Below are 14,515 nucleotides of genomic sequence, written 5' to 3'. Positions count from 1 at the left end.
GCATATAGATGTAATTTGTAGCTGTGCAAGCAAATGAGACTGCCTAAGGATTTACCACTACTTCTTGGTTTTAGGACAGTGCCAGCCCATACTGCTGAGAAAACAATTTAAGTTCCTATCTGTCTTCTTCACCCTTCTATCTTCATGCCTAGGACAGTGTCTGCACTGTGAGTATGGCAGATACTCAATAATTTCCTGTGAATGGACTGAATGATTTAGCAACTGTACCATTCACAGCAGCAGAACAGTGACTTCAAACCTATGTCCCTTAGACCCCAAAGACAATTTGCTTTCCCATAGGATAGTACTTGAGTTCAGCAGCTAGTCTCAAAAACCTGGTGAGAAACATAAGTACATGGTATCACCATTATACAAATGAGGAAACTAAAAAGGTCACATGACTTTCCTAAAACTAGAACCCCAGTCTTTTTTTTTTTTTTTAAGATTTTATTTATTTATTTGACAGACAGAGATCACAGGTAGGCAGAGAGGCAGGCAGAGAGAGAGAGAGGAGGAAGCAGGCTCCCTGCTGAGCAGAGAGCCTGATGCAGGGCTTGATCCCAGGACCCTGGGATCATGACCTGAGCCAAAGGCAGAGGCTTTAACCCGCTGAGCCACCCAGGCGCCCCTAGAACCCAAGTCTTTGGATTCATATTCTAATATTCTTTCACCCTAGTAGGGATGACTTTTGACAAACGAGCAACTGCTCTAGATATTTTGCACCTGCCAAATGCCATGAAGAAAGGAAAAAAGGAAAACCAAATAAATCAGGTCTGGAATTGGTACGTGTCATCACTTAAAACAATCTTCTACTTTTCTGCCACGTAGGTGTTTCCATGAAGATTCAGCTCAAATATCCTATGGCTTTTCTACTTTCCAAAAGCAAGATATTGGCTCCCTCTTCTCTGTGTTCACTGATGTTGTGCTATTAGAGATACAGTTCCCCTATACCAGCAGTTTCTGTGCCTTTTCAGAAACTCTTTGATCTGATCCATGCACTAGAAGATATAGTCATGAACAAAAGCATGCTAGAAAACAGTGTACACTGCCACCACGGTTTTTTAAGGACTATAGTTATGTACATGCTCGTATGTGCATGCAGAGAGTATTTCTGCAAATTGTCTCAAGAAATTGGTCGCTGAACGTGGATGGAACTAGAGGGTATTGTGCTGAGCAAAAGAAGTCAATCAGAGAAAGATAATTATCATATGATCTGATGCAAGGAATTTGAGAGGCAGGGTGGGGAGTTGTGGGGGGTAGGGAGGGAAAAAAATGAAACAAGATGGGATCAGGAGGGAGACAAACCGTAAGAGACTCTTAATCTCACAAAACAAACTGAGGGTTGCTGGGGGGTTGGGGGGTGCATAGGGTGGCTGGGCTGTGGACCTTGCGGAGGGCATGTGCTCTGGTGAGTGCTGTGAACTGTGTGAACCTGATGATCCACAGACCTGTACCCCTGGGACAAATAACACATTATGTGTTGATAAAAATAATTTTTGAAAAAAGAAATAAAATATTAAAAAAACAAAGAAATTGGCCACTGAAAAGAGGAACTAGGTAGGAAGGGGAAGGAAGATGCTCTTTTTTTTAATCCACACTACGTACAGTTTTTGAAGGTTTTTGAAAAAAGATTCTATTTATTTGTTTATTCATTTAGAGAGCATGAGCAGGGGGAGGGGCAAAGGGAGAGAGACAGAGAGAGAATCTCAAGCACACTCCACAGTATGTGCAGAGCCCAACGCAAGGGCTCGATCCCAGAACCCTGAGATCATGACCTGAACCAAAACCAAGAGTCAGCTGCTTCACCAACTGAGTCACCAGGTGCCCCCGACGTTTGAAGTCTTTAAAGCATGTTTATTAGTTTTAACCGAAGTTTTCTTAATGTAAGAAAAAAATCTCAAGGGCGCCTGGGTGGCTCAGTGGATTAAGCCGCTGCCCTCGGCTCAGGTCATGATCTCAGGGTCCTGGGATCGAGCCCGCATCGGGCTCTCTGCTCCGCAGGGAGCCTGCTTCCTCCTCTCTCTCTGCCTGCCTCTCTGCCTACTTGTGATCTCTCTCTCTGTCAAATAAATAAATAAAAAAAAAATCTTAAAAAAAAAAAGAAAAGAAAAAAATCTCAAAATCAGGTTATTCTGGTGAACACGAAAGTTTGAAATTAGGACTTGTAAATGATAAGTGCAGATTTGTGTAAGCTTCGGTATCCAAAATTTTTCTGTATTTTGTTTAGATTGGATAATGTATTTTTTGAAGATTTTATTTATTTTTTTATTTGACAGAGAGAGAGAGATCACAAGTAGGCAGAAAGGAAGGCAGAGAGAGAGGGGGAAGCAGGATCCCTGCTGAGCAGAGAGCCCGATGCGGGCCTCATTCCCAGGACCCTGGGATCATGACCTGTGCTGAAGGCAGAGGCTTAAACCACTGAGCCACCCGGCGCCCCTAGATTGGATAATATTGAGAAACAAAGCTGATCAACATAGCTAAGTGCCTGCAAATGGTAATCGTTCTCTCCATTGCATAATGGAGACATTGCAAATTATTCAGAATCTCCATCAAGAAACATTGCAAATTATTCAGAAACCTGAAATGGGAGTGATAGGAAATGTTTATTGGAAAGAATAATCAAGTGGAGAAACAGAAGGAGATTTGGACAACACGAAAATGATAGAATGCTCGTAATTGTTGAAGCTGGGTGATAAGTATAAAGTTGTTCATTATTCTGTTGTTTACTTTGTGTCTACTTCAAAGTGTCCATAATAAAATCTTTTAAAAATTGGTTCACAAAAGTAGGCAGCTGTTCATATCTTTTATTACAAAAGTCAAGTACTGGAAACGTATAAAGCTCTAAATTTAAGAACCTGCAAAACTCTACCAGTGCTACCTGACATGTTATCCATTTATTTATTATTGCACATAAAAATGTACATCAGTGGGCACTTGGCTGGCTCAGTTGGTAAAGCATGTAATTCTTGATCTTGGGATGTGAGTTCAAATCCCACATTGGATGTAGTTTACTTTAAAAAAAAAAAAGTGTACACCAGGCAGATGAACTCTGCTGTGTATTTAATTGCGCTCAGCTCTTATGCTATGGTCGCAGTCACCTGCAGATTTTTCTAGAAGCAGACATATGCGCACTGGATTTTAAAAAGACCAAGGTAAAGCTATAACCTTTCTATGTAATGACATGTTTACAATAAATTCAAATATATGCTTTAAAGTAACAGGAAAAATTTACATATGACAAAAATGATAGTTTACCTGACAGGAGACATTAACAAAGTGTGGTCCCTTGGGGCATCTGGGTGGCTCAGTGGGTTAAGCATCTGACTCTTGATTTCAACTCAGGTCATGATCTCAGGGTCATGGGATTGAGCCCCATGTTGGGCTCCTGATACTCAGTAGGGAGTCTTTCTCTCCGTCTTTCCCTCCCCAGCTCTCATGCACACATTCTCTCTCTCTAAAAGAAAATAGTAAATAAATCTTTAAGGAGAAAAAAAAGAAATGGTGGTTTCAATGTATTAAAATTTTTATATTAAATGATTTTGTTACAGATTTTTTTTAAAGATTTTATTTATTTATTTGACAGACAGAAATCACAAGTAGGCAGAGAGGCAGAGAGAGAGAGAGAGGAGGAAGCAGGCTCCCTGCTGAGCAGAGAGCCCGATGCGGGACTCAATCCCAGGACCTCAAGATCATGACCTGAGCCGAAGGCGCCCCAGATGTTTTAATATATATTTTGAAAATATAAAATATAAAATATATTTTGAAAATATATTTTGAAAATGAAACTCAGATCAAACATTTATTCTAGCCCTGAAGCACAGGGCAGTTTAAAAACCTTTCCACTGGACTGTGATAAAACTGAAGGCAGAAAATATATTTTATTTATCTCTGTCTCTCCAATACCAAACACAATAGTTTGATGAATGAATATTGTTAAGTGAAGGTATGGAAAAATTTATTTCTAAGCCCCAAAGTAATCTTATTGGAAATTCATGTGTTGATTTTTCTGAGTACACAAAGTCCATCCTGATTAAAACAACTCAATACAAAAAAGTTTAATTAGACGCACAGCAAAGGAAACAGTCAACAAAACAAAGAGGCTAACCCACAGAATAGGAGAAGATATTTGCAAATGACAGTACAGACAAAAGGCTGATATCCAGGATCTATAAAGAAGTTCTCAAACTCAACACACACAAAACAGATAATCATGTCAAAAAATGGGCAGAAGACATGAACAGACATTTATCCAATGAAGATATACAAATGGCTAACAGACACATGAAAAAAGGTTCATCATCACTAGCCATCAGGGAGACTCAAATTAAAACCACATTGAGATACCACCTTCCACCAGTTAGAATGGCCAAAATTAGCATGACAGGAAACATGTGTTGGAGAAGATGTGAAGAAAGGGGAACCCTCTTACACTGTTGGTGGAAATGCAAGTTGATGCAGCCAATTTAGAGAACAATGTGGAGATTTCTTAAGAAATTAAAAATAGAGCTTCCCTATGACCCTGCAATTGTACTGCTGGGTATTTACCCCAAAGATACAGATGTAGTAAAAAGAAGGGCCATCTGTACCCCAATGTTTATAGCAGCAATGGCCACGGTCACCAAACTGTGGAAAGAACCAAGATGCCCTTCAACGGACGAATGGGTAAGGAAGATGTGGTCCATATACACGATGGAGTATTATACCTCCATCAGAAAGGGTGAATACCCAACTTTTGTATCAACATGGACGGGACTGGAAGAGATTATGCTGAGTGAAATAAGCCAGGCAGAGAGATGGTTTCACTTATTTGTGGAGCATAAGAAATAACACGGAGGACATGGGGAGATGGAGAGGAGAAGGGAGTTGAGGGAAATTGGAGGGAGAGATGAACCATGAGAGACTATGGACCCTGAAAAACAATCTGAGGGTTTTGAAGGGGCGGGGGATGGGAAGTTGGGCCAGCCTGGTGGTGGGTATTGTGGAGGGCACGTATTGCATGGAGCACTGGGTGTGGTGCATAAACAACGAATTCTAGTACACTGAAAAGTAATTTAAAAAATTAAAAATTAAAAAAAAATTTAATTAGAAAGTAAAAATCCACACTTCCCCAATCTTTTGTTTTTCTACATATAAGGTAATATATACTTAAAAGAATTTTTTTTAAAGATTCTTATTTATTTATTGACACAGAGAGAGGGAGAGAGCAAGCACAAGCAGGGGGAGTGGCAGGCAGGGGAGAAGCAGGCTCCCCACTGAGCAACTAGCTGGATGGATGCAGGGATGGATCCCAGGACCCTGGGATCATGACTTGAGCTGAATGCAGCAGCTTAACTGACTGAGCCACCCAGGCACCCCCTTATAAAAATTTTTTACTTTAAAAATAATTCCATATTATGGGTACAAGTTTTAAAACCTGTTCCCCCTACCCCAAACAAATTCCTAAGACTCACTCAGTATACATCTGATTCTCTCTCCTTTTTTTTTTTTTTTTTAAGATTTTATTTTATTTTAGGGAGAGGGAGAGAGAGCATGCGAGCAGGGTTGGGGGGAAGGGGCAGAGGGAGAGAAAGAATTGCAAGCAGACTCAGAGCTGCCTGTAGAACTGGATGTGGGGCTCTCTCTCACAACCCTGAGATCATGACCTGAGCTAAAACCCCAAGAGTTGGACACTTGACCAACTACACCATGCAGGCGCCCCTCTCCTTTTTAAAGGATAAGTGGTATGCTATCATTTGGCTATACCATAATTCAATTATTGTCCTGCTGATGGACATTTAGGTTATTTCCAATTTGTGATATAACATACAGTGATATAATGATATCTTTGTACCTATGCTTTGCATTCTTGTGAGAGTCTTTTAAAGTTAATGTTGTATGAAAGCAATACGTAAACACAAATTAAGAAATCAAATAGCTTTAGAAGGCTGATTTTCTTTAGCAGTCATTTGCTTCATTTTCATTGCCTTTCCCAAACCCTCCAAAGAATTGTTAAAACTCTCTGAAAAGGATCAGTGATTTTTTTTCCCTTAAAGACATCTTAATGGAGGCTTCTTTCCTCCTGCTCTGTTTAAACAAGATATGTTCTAGGATTTCTGCACAGCTGTCAGCCTAGGATTTACATTCCCTTCTTGGCTGTGCATATATCAAGTTCCCTCAACCCAGAGTCTTCCGTTTGTGTTTCTTTCTTTGTTTACTCCATTGTTTTATAATAGCTTCCTAAGAAATTGTGTATAGAAGGTATATTTTTTGAGACGTTGCATGTTTGCAAATGTCTTTTTTCCACCTTGCACTCGATTGACAATTTGGCTTGGAAAGAATGTTTCCTCAGAAACATGAAGACATTACTCCTTGTCATATAACATTCAGTGTTGCTGTTCATTTATCCAATGCCATTGTCTTTTCTGATCCTTTATATATGATCTGTTTTTTCCTCTCCGGAAGCTTTTAGGATCTCCTCTTTGTTAATGGTGTTCTGAAATTTCATTGTGCTGTGCCTTATGTAGGGCGCTGTTTTATTTTGTTTTGTAGATACCCCGGGATGGACACCAGCTGTTTTTCAGATGGGAAAATAATGTTGTATTATTCTTTACCAATGTATTTCTCTCCACTCGCTAGCCCTGCCCTGCCCTGAATGGTTCCTGTGCAGTATAGTTCTGTTAGCTGGTTTCTGGCTAGGGTTGGCCAGCGTGAGATCAGATCACAGGAAGAGAGAGAAGTCAGAGTATTTCTTCTCTGCTGTATCCCTTATGAAGAATCACATCTCTTGGACAGTAGCCGTATCTCCCCCTGGAGGCCCTTCCTCCTGGGCTCGGGTTGTCACTGGCTTCCATTTACAGCATGTTATAGCCTCTTCTGCCCTGGGACTCAAAGTTTCTCACCGAGACTAGTCTCCGGACACTCACCACCTTTATGTGCTCCCTGATCCTTCCTGCTCACCGTTCTTTAAGTAGTCACTTGGTAAAAGTCTCTTTATTTGCACTATAGGAGGTGAAGTGGGTTTGCTATAGGGAATCTGATGTAGTCTGTTCTCTCTTCTGTATCTCTGTCTCTCCATTTTTCAAGAAATCTTGAGCTTCCTGGACTGTTACTTTCTCTTTTATTCCGTTTCTATGTCATCTCTTAGATCTACCTTCTGGGAAATTCCCTTGTCTTTGTCTTCCGATGTTTGTATGAATATCTTATTTCAGCAATCGTATTTTTCATTTCCAAGAGCTCCCTTTATTCTCGGATCACTCCTTTTTAATATAGTACTTCACTGTTGTTTATTCATGTTTCACGGATATAATTTATCTTCCTGCATTGTCTCTACTTTCCAAAAATTCCTTTGTTTTGGTGTCTACCTTTCATGATAGAGACATTCCTCAAATGTCAAGTGACTTTCACATAATAGGTAGTTGTTAGTTCTGTGTACTCAAATGGGGCTTGTCCTTGGTGGGCTTTACTTTGGGGTCATGAAGCAGGAATCCACCCGCTTTGTTGTAGGGCCTCCAAAAATCATTTCTCTTGTGCTGTTAAATTTTTTCAGAAGAGAATCAGCCAGTCTCTTGTCTGGCATTCTTGGAGCCAAGGACAGAAACCGGGCTGAGCAGCTTCAAGTTCAGAATGGTCTTTCATTTAATGGGAATATTTTTCTGGAAGAAATTCCTTGAGGGGAAATTGTGGTATCTAAGAACACGCATTTTAAAATTTGATAAATTCCAATGCAATTTTGGAAGCATCCAAAGAAAAAAGTTCAATGTGGTTTAAAAGAACCGAGCAAATGCATTTCATTAGCTTTAAATACCAGCAGAATTTAATAAAGTATTTTCCTTATGGAATTAATGTTTCAAGTGGTAAAATAGACCGAAATAAATTCTTCTTTTCCATGGGTTCCACTTTGCTTCAGAATTAGTATTAACATAGGCTGTATGAAACACTAAATTCTTCATCTTTCTTGAAAACAAAATTAGATTCTCAAAAAAAGCTATTTAATTGGCATAGCTGTAGAGACAAAAATGGAAACCTATCAAGAGGTGCTAGGTCTTATTTACCCTTAAGGATGTAGCAGGTAAAAAAAAAATGCTTAGCCAGATGATCTTTGGTAACTGATATTGAGTTTATGACTTGAGTGTTCACAGGAGATCTGATCTCAAAGTGGTGATTGCTCTGTAACTTTATGAGAATAGTTAGGGCAAGAAACTATTCAGCTGCAAGCTAGAGAGAGGCAGGCCACAGAACATGAAGATAAGTTACTTCTAGAGTACCTAAATTATTTTCAGGTCATTGCTGACCTGTAGGACCTAGCTCTGTGCTCATCAAAGTGGGTTTTTTCCTTTTTGTGATTGCTAATCATTTTGCCCCACAATGTTGCTCCCTGTTTTGTGCTAAATTTCTCACTACATAGTAGACAATAAGAAACTCTTCATAAACTCTACTTTAGGGAGGCCAACTATCAGCCAGAAATAGACATTTCCCTTCCAAAATGATGGTAAGGAAGTCTTTAAGTTTTCTGTTTCCATGGTGACGGCTTGATGGAGATGGTTGAGGACTAGTACCTGAAATATGCCTTGCCCTTTCAAATTCTGTAACAACCACTTAACAGGAGCTCACAGACACCAGTCACTGCTGCATAATCGCCATCACTTTGCCATGGCTAGACTGAAGCTGGGATTTCTTCACATCTTCTCAAAAGTGAGAAAATGCACCCAATCTATATTGTACCTAATCTTTCTTATCTATAGATAGAGCTGAATTTTGCTTAAAGAAATGCAGTTAAGGGGGCACCTCGGTGGCTCAGTGTGTTAAGCCTCTGCCTTAGGCTCAGGTCATGATCTCAGGGTCCTGGGATCGAGTCCCACATTCGACTCTCTGCTCAGCAGGGACCCTGCTCCACCCCCCCCCCCCCGCCCCTGCCTACTTGTGATCTCTGTCAAATAAATAAATAAAATCTTAAAAAAAAAAAAGAGAGAGAGAGAAAGAAATGCCATTAAGGGGTACCTGGCGGGCTCAGTCAATACAGCATGCAACTTTTGATCTCAGGGTTGTGAGTTCGAGCCTGAGATTACTTAAAGATAAAAAGAAATGCAATTATTTTTTGATTGTGTTATATTAGTCACCATACAGTACATCATTAATTTTTGATGTAGTGTTCTATGACTCATAGTTTGCGTATAACACCCAGTGCTCCATGCAATCCATGCCCCCCTCAATACCCATCACCAGGCTCATCCAATTAAATGTTGTATATTGGCAAATGGGCAGTCCAAACCCTGGCTCATAGTCAACAACATATAACTTTCTACTACGTACCTGATATTGTATTCTATACATATACTCACCATTGTCAATAAATGTTTGCAAATGAATGACTTTGAGAGCACTAATATTACCAATGATTACTCTGTCTTTTCTCAGTATCACTTAGCCATGCCAGAATACAGAAGGAACTGGGAAGGTAGAATGTCAAATCCCTACTTCCTGTTATGCTCAGTGGGAAGTAGCTTAGCTCCCCACTTAAGCTGTCTCTGGTCATTTGAGAGAATTAACTGAGCCATGGTACCCTGTGAGGTGAATTAGCTTAACCACGTACCCCACCCACGTAGTGAAAACACAGGCCTGCCCAGACTTGGTATTTAGAAAACTAAAATAAGAGCCCTTGTTTGACTCAGCTCCTAAGTAGTCATTACATGTGGGGCACAAAGACCTCTTGGAGCTTTCTTTAGGAAGAAAAGGACTTCAGAGGACTAGCAGCCCTCTGATCTATGAACAATGACAGTCACTTGTCATGTTATTGCTTTTTGTATTTTTCTTAAAGCAATGGCCTTTTAAAGTCTCCCCTGATAGCTGCATTTTCAGTGCATACAGTTCTGAGGAAGCATTGTAGCATGGATTACTTCTCAGTATATACATAGTCTATTAATAGTGAGGATGAAAAAGAGGAAACCAAAAGGGAAGTTAGATTCATGCTCATCTATAAGTTAATAAAATGGCAATCCCATTCCTCCCTGCCTACAACCCAAGAGACTCTACACTAACCAAAGTTTTAGCCTCCCTCCCTTTCCCTCACTTCTAGCATGATTTTCTTCAGTGATCTGTAAGACTGGCATTTTCTTCTCTTAGGGACTTCTCTACATTTCTCATCAATTCCCTTAGTGTGATTCTACTGATCCCTAAATCTTCTATAACTCAAGAGCAAAGGACTTGTGAGAGGAAAATAACCTTAAACCAAATTTCCCCTTTTTTATTATTCTGGCAATTATAGCACTATTTTGCCAGGATCCAAGACATAGGATGATAACAACAATTTTATTGGTAGTTAACATTTACTGAACACTCACTATGTGTCAGGCACGGGGACGAGTAGTTTACATACTATAACACATTTCTGCTTTATAGCAGTCCTTGACACAAGTACTATTTATCCCCATTTAAAAAAAGATTTTATTTATTTGAGAGCAAGAGAAGGAGAAGAGAGAGAGAGGGGGAGAGGGAAAGGGAGCACGAGTAGGGGGAGGAGCAGAGGGAAAGGGAGAAGCAGGCTCTCCACTGAGCAGGAAGCCTGATGTGGGGCTTGATCCGAGGACCCTGAGATCATGACCTGACCTGAAGCCAGACACTTAACCGACAGAGCCACCCAGGCGCCCCTATTTATTTCCAGTTTTAAAGACAAGGAAAAGGAGGGGTGGAATTTTCAGTGGACTATCCAGGAGTGGATAGCTAGTGTCATAAGACAGAGTGAAATCCCAGGGAGTCTGAACCTGAAGGGCAAACTCTCAGCTACAGCACTAGGGTAATTTTCCCCCTTACTGTTTGACTTCAGAGATGCAGTCTAGCATAGCAGTGAAGTCCTTTGGAGCCAGCGATCCATTCAAATTCCAGGTCCTCAATCGTGTTGTATGATCTGAAGCAAGTTATTTAATTTCTTCTCATATAGTTCTAAGTCACATGACAAGCCCTCAGCCCTGTGACCAGCACATAGAAAGCAACTGGTGAATGTTGGCTGTTCCTGTCCAAACCCAGGTTAAGCCCTGCTGGTTGGTTCCATCCATCCCACAAGTTGATCTTCACCACATTTCCACAGCTACAGCCCTGACCTGAGCCCTGCCACTAACTTTTCTCTATTAGTTTGTATATAGTGGGAAGATTAATCTTCCTTGATGATTTCATATGCCATTTCCATTTTTAAGAACCTCTGAGGCTCCCTGTTACAAATTTGATCAGATCCAATTCCTCAGCTTGGCATTCAGGTGTATTTCTACAAATCATCTGTTTAGCTTCCTCAGTCTCTCTACTCAAGTCCTTCTCACACATTTGCCATGTGATTTTTTTTTTTCATTTGTGTCTGTGGTGTTCTCTGGAATATGACTTGGTGGGGTTTTCTGTAATCATTTCAATCCTTTGTAAAATTTTCCCCGGACTCTCTAGGTAAATATATTCACATATTCAATTAAATTTGCAGTGACCATCTTCTAAGAAGCTACAAGTCTCCTCTGACTAACTTCACCCAAGCTTGATCATGCCAGGTAACTCCTAAAATGTCTGGAAATACTCTCCATTATGCTCATTTATACTTGTTTCTGTAGTACTTAGTGTTTTTATGCATTCTCAGATCTTCTCTCCTCAATTTCTGTCCTCAAAGCCAGAGGTCATGGTTTCTCTTCCTTCTCAACCTTCCTTCACGCTTAAGGCAAGGGCTTCGTAAATGCTGTTGAGTGACTGATGGTGTGAAACAGTTGATGCAAACGAGAAAGGTCTGCTAGAGGCACAGTAAGGCCACGCCGGGCCTCGTGTTCCTGTAAGTGCAGGTAACAGACAAGTGTGCGTTTGGCAGCTCTGCACATCAGGGTGATTTTCAGGATAAGTCAGGCCACTTGCCTCTGACCAACAAGGCATCCTTTCCACTGCAGCCAGAAAAGCTGATCTCTTGATTCTCCATGCCGGGGTGTGGAGGTATGTAAGCAGAAGAGGCAAGGGATAGGCTGCCGTGACATGTCTAGGGGACTTTGTGGAGACAACACAGAGCCAATAACCCCACGGTGGGGAGAGGCGTCAGGTTGCAACGAACTCCTTGTCACCTGCTATGGCAGAGTCAGCCACCTGGCCGTTTTCCCTCCCTCTACTTAATGTTCCCCCTTCCGGGCACCTCCCAGGATTCCTCATCCTGAGGAGACACTATTCCCCCTCTCCCAGTTCCACGAGAAGCAAAAAAGACAGGATCCATAGACACCGTGTGACTCCAGCTAGAAGAGGAGGTTTAGAGATTCTCAAAGTAATGCTTAAAATAAGGCTTGAAGGAACGAGTCATAGATCGACTTTAACCATTGTGCCAATTACTTCTTTGGTAGAATGATAAATGGAAGATAGTAATTGAAGCCACTGAAATTAAAAAATTAGGGGGCGCCTGATTTGCTCAGTCGTTAAGCGTCTGTCTTCAGCTCAGGTCATGACCCCAGGGTCCTGGGATCGAGCTCCCCCCATGCCCCCACCCAGCACACTGAGCCCTACATCGGGCTCCCTGCTCAGCAGGAAGCCTGCTTCTCCCTCTGCCACCCTGCTTGTGTTCCCAGTCTTGCTGTCTCTCTCCTTCTCTCTCTCTGTCAATTAAATAAATACATAAAATCTTTTTTAACATGAAATTAAAAAATTAAATCATTCCAGTTATACCAAAGAGAGAAGAGAAAACCTGTCAACATTCACATAAATGTAAGGGTGACCAGGGCGCCTGGGTGGCTCAGCGGTTTAGGCCTCTGCCTTCGGCTCAGGTCATGATCTCAGGGTCCTGGGATTGAGCCCCGCATCGGGCTCTCTGCTCAGTGGGGAGCCTGTTTCTCCCTCTCTCTCTCTGACTGCCTTTCTGCCTACTTGTGACCTCTCTCTTTGTCAAATAAATAAATAAAATTTAAAAAAAATGTAAGGGTGACCAAATTCCACGGGGCTTAAGTGTGGCTTTTACTTTTTAAAGGTAGAAAAAAAGTTTTTTTAAATGTTTATAAATCAGAAGTGGAAACAGATAGAATCATATGATTTTAGGGCTCGTTTGGTCCAGGTTCTATATTTTATAAATGAGGAACTGAGGCCCATGGAGGAAACTTAAGTTTCCCAAGGCCACAGGAATGGTGACAGAGCCAAGAAGAGAAATCAGTCTCCTGACATTCCAGTACCAGGTTCATTCACTGAGCAGTAAAGATATCGGCACTTGGGTAAGTTCTCACATTCGACCACAGCTCAGAGGACATGAGAAAATATAATACATTTCCAGAAAGATAAAGTTCCAACCCCACCATGCTGGGCCACAACACAAGATAGCCCAGTTTTTCTAAAAACTTCCAAGTTCTCTGATTTGCATTCTGATCTCATGTCCACGTGGGAGGGGGAAAAACACACACAAAAACCTAATATGTGAAGAGAGGTAGAAAAAGAGGAAAGAAAAAAACAAAACAGTAGAACTTAGAGCAGATGCAGTCTTCTTAGTGGCTCAGGAGTATTTAGTAGCTAACTGGGAGCCAGGAGGACCTGGATTCTCCTGGCTTCATCCCTGCCACTAACCGGCTTTGAAGTCATTTAACCTCTGTGGACTTCAGTTTCCCATTTGTAAAATGAAGGCATTCTGTAGTAATATCTCTAAGGTCTCTTTCATCTCTAATGTTTTTTAAAAATATTTATTGATTTGGGGCACCTGGCTGGCTCAGTCAGTAGAGCACGTGACTGTTGTTCTTGGAATCACGAATTCAAGCCCCATGTTGGGCATAGAGTGTACTTAAAAAAAAAAAAAAAGTATGCATTTGTTTATTTTTTAAATTGAAGTATAGTTGACACATAATATTACATTAGTTTCAGGTGTGTCATTCATCTCCAAAATATCAGTAATATTAGAATAATACTCAAGCCTCATAACCCTAATAGAATTCTAACCCAGGTTAGTAACAGAAAAATGTATATAAAATGAAGGTCATAAGGAAGTTGGTGGTTGATTGCGAATTAAATTGAACAGATACGTATTATGTGCCTGTTCTGTGCCAGGCCTAGAATTCTCAAGACAAAGACAAGGCCCATGCCCTTGAAGAGCTGTCAGCCTCGAGGAAAGACCTGTAAGACTCTGTATTCACCGATAATCTCTTATCTAAGTACTATCCAGGTCTGACCAAAGATCAAACAACTATTCAGGAGAGTTCTGCCAGAGACACCTTGGTAGGCAACTTTCTGGTTTCTTTCCCCTCTTAACACTTTCACCAACTCCCAAGTATTACAAGGTAGTAAGGGCTGACTGGCCACTGCAAGAACCGACCTGAAGAGCATCCCTAATTCACACTTACTGGCCAGGAGCATGGAGGTCAGACACTGTAATCAAAGCTGCTCACTGAGAGCGGTGTAAATAATAGATGTAAATAGTCATTTAATCAAATTTTATTCTGGATCAAAGCAAAATGCTAGGAATCCGGAGTGCATGATCATTACTCTGCTCTGAAAATGGACAAATCAGCATTAGCAGCTCTGTTTGTTTGGTAAGTTGAGGGCAAGAAGCAGTCTATGAAATATG

This window comes from Meles meles, chromosome 9, assembly GCF_922984935.1.
Source record: "Meles meles chromosome 9, mMelMel3.1 paternal haplotype, whole genome shotgun sequence".
Classification (NCBI taxonomy): Eukaryota; Metazoa; Chordata; class Mammalia; order Carnivora; family Mustelidae; genus Meles; species Meles meles.
Note: the sequence above shows the minus strand (reverse complement) of the source record.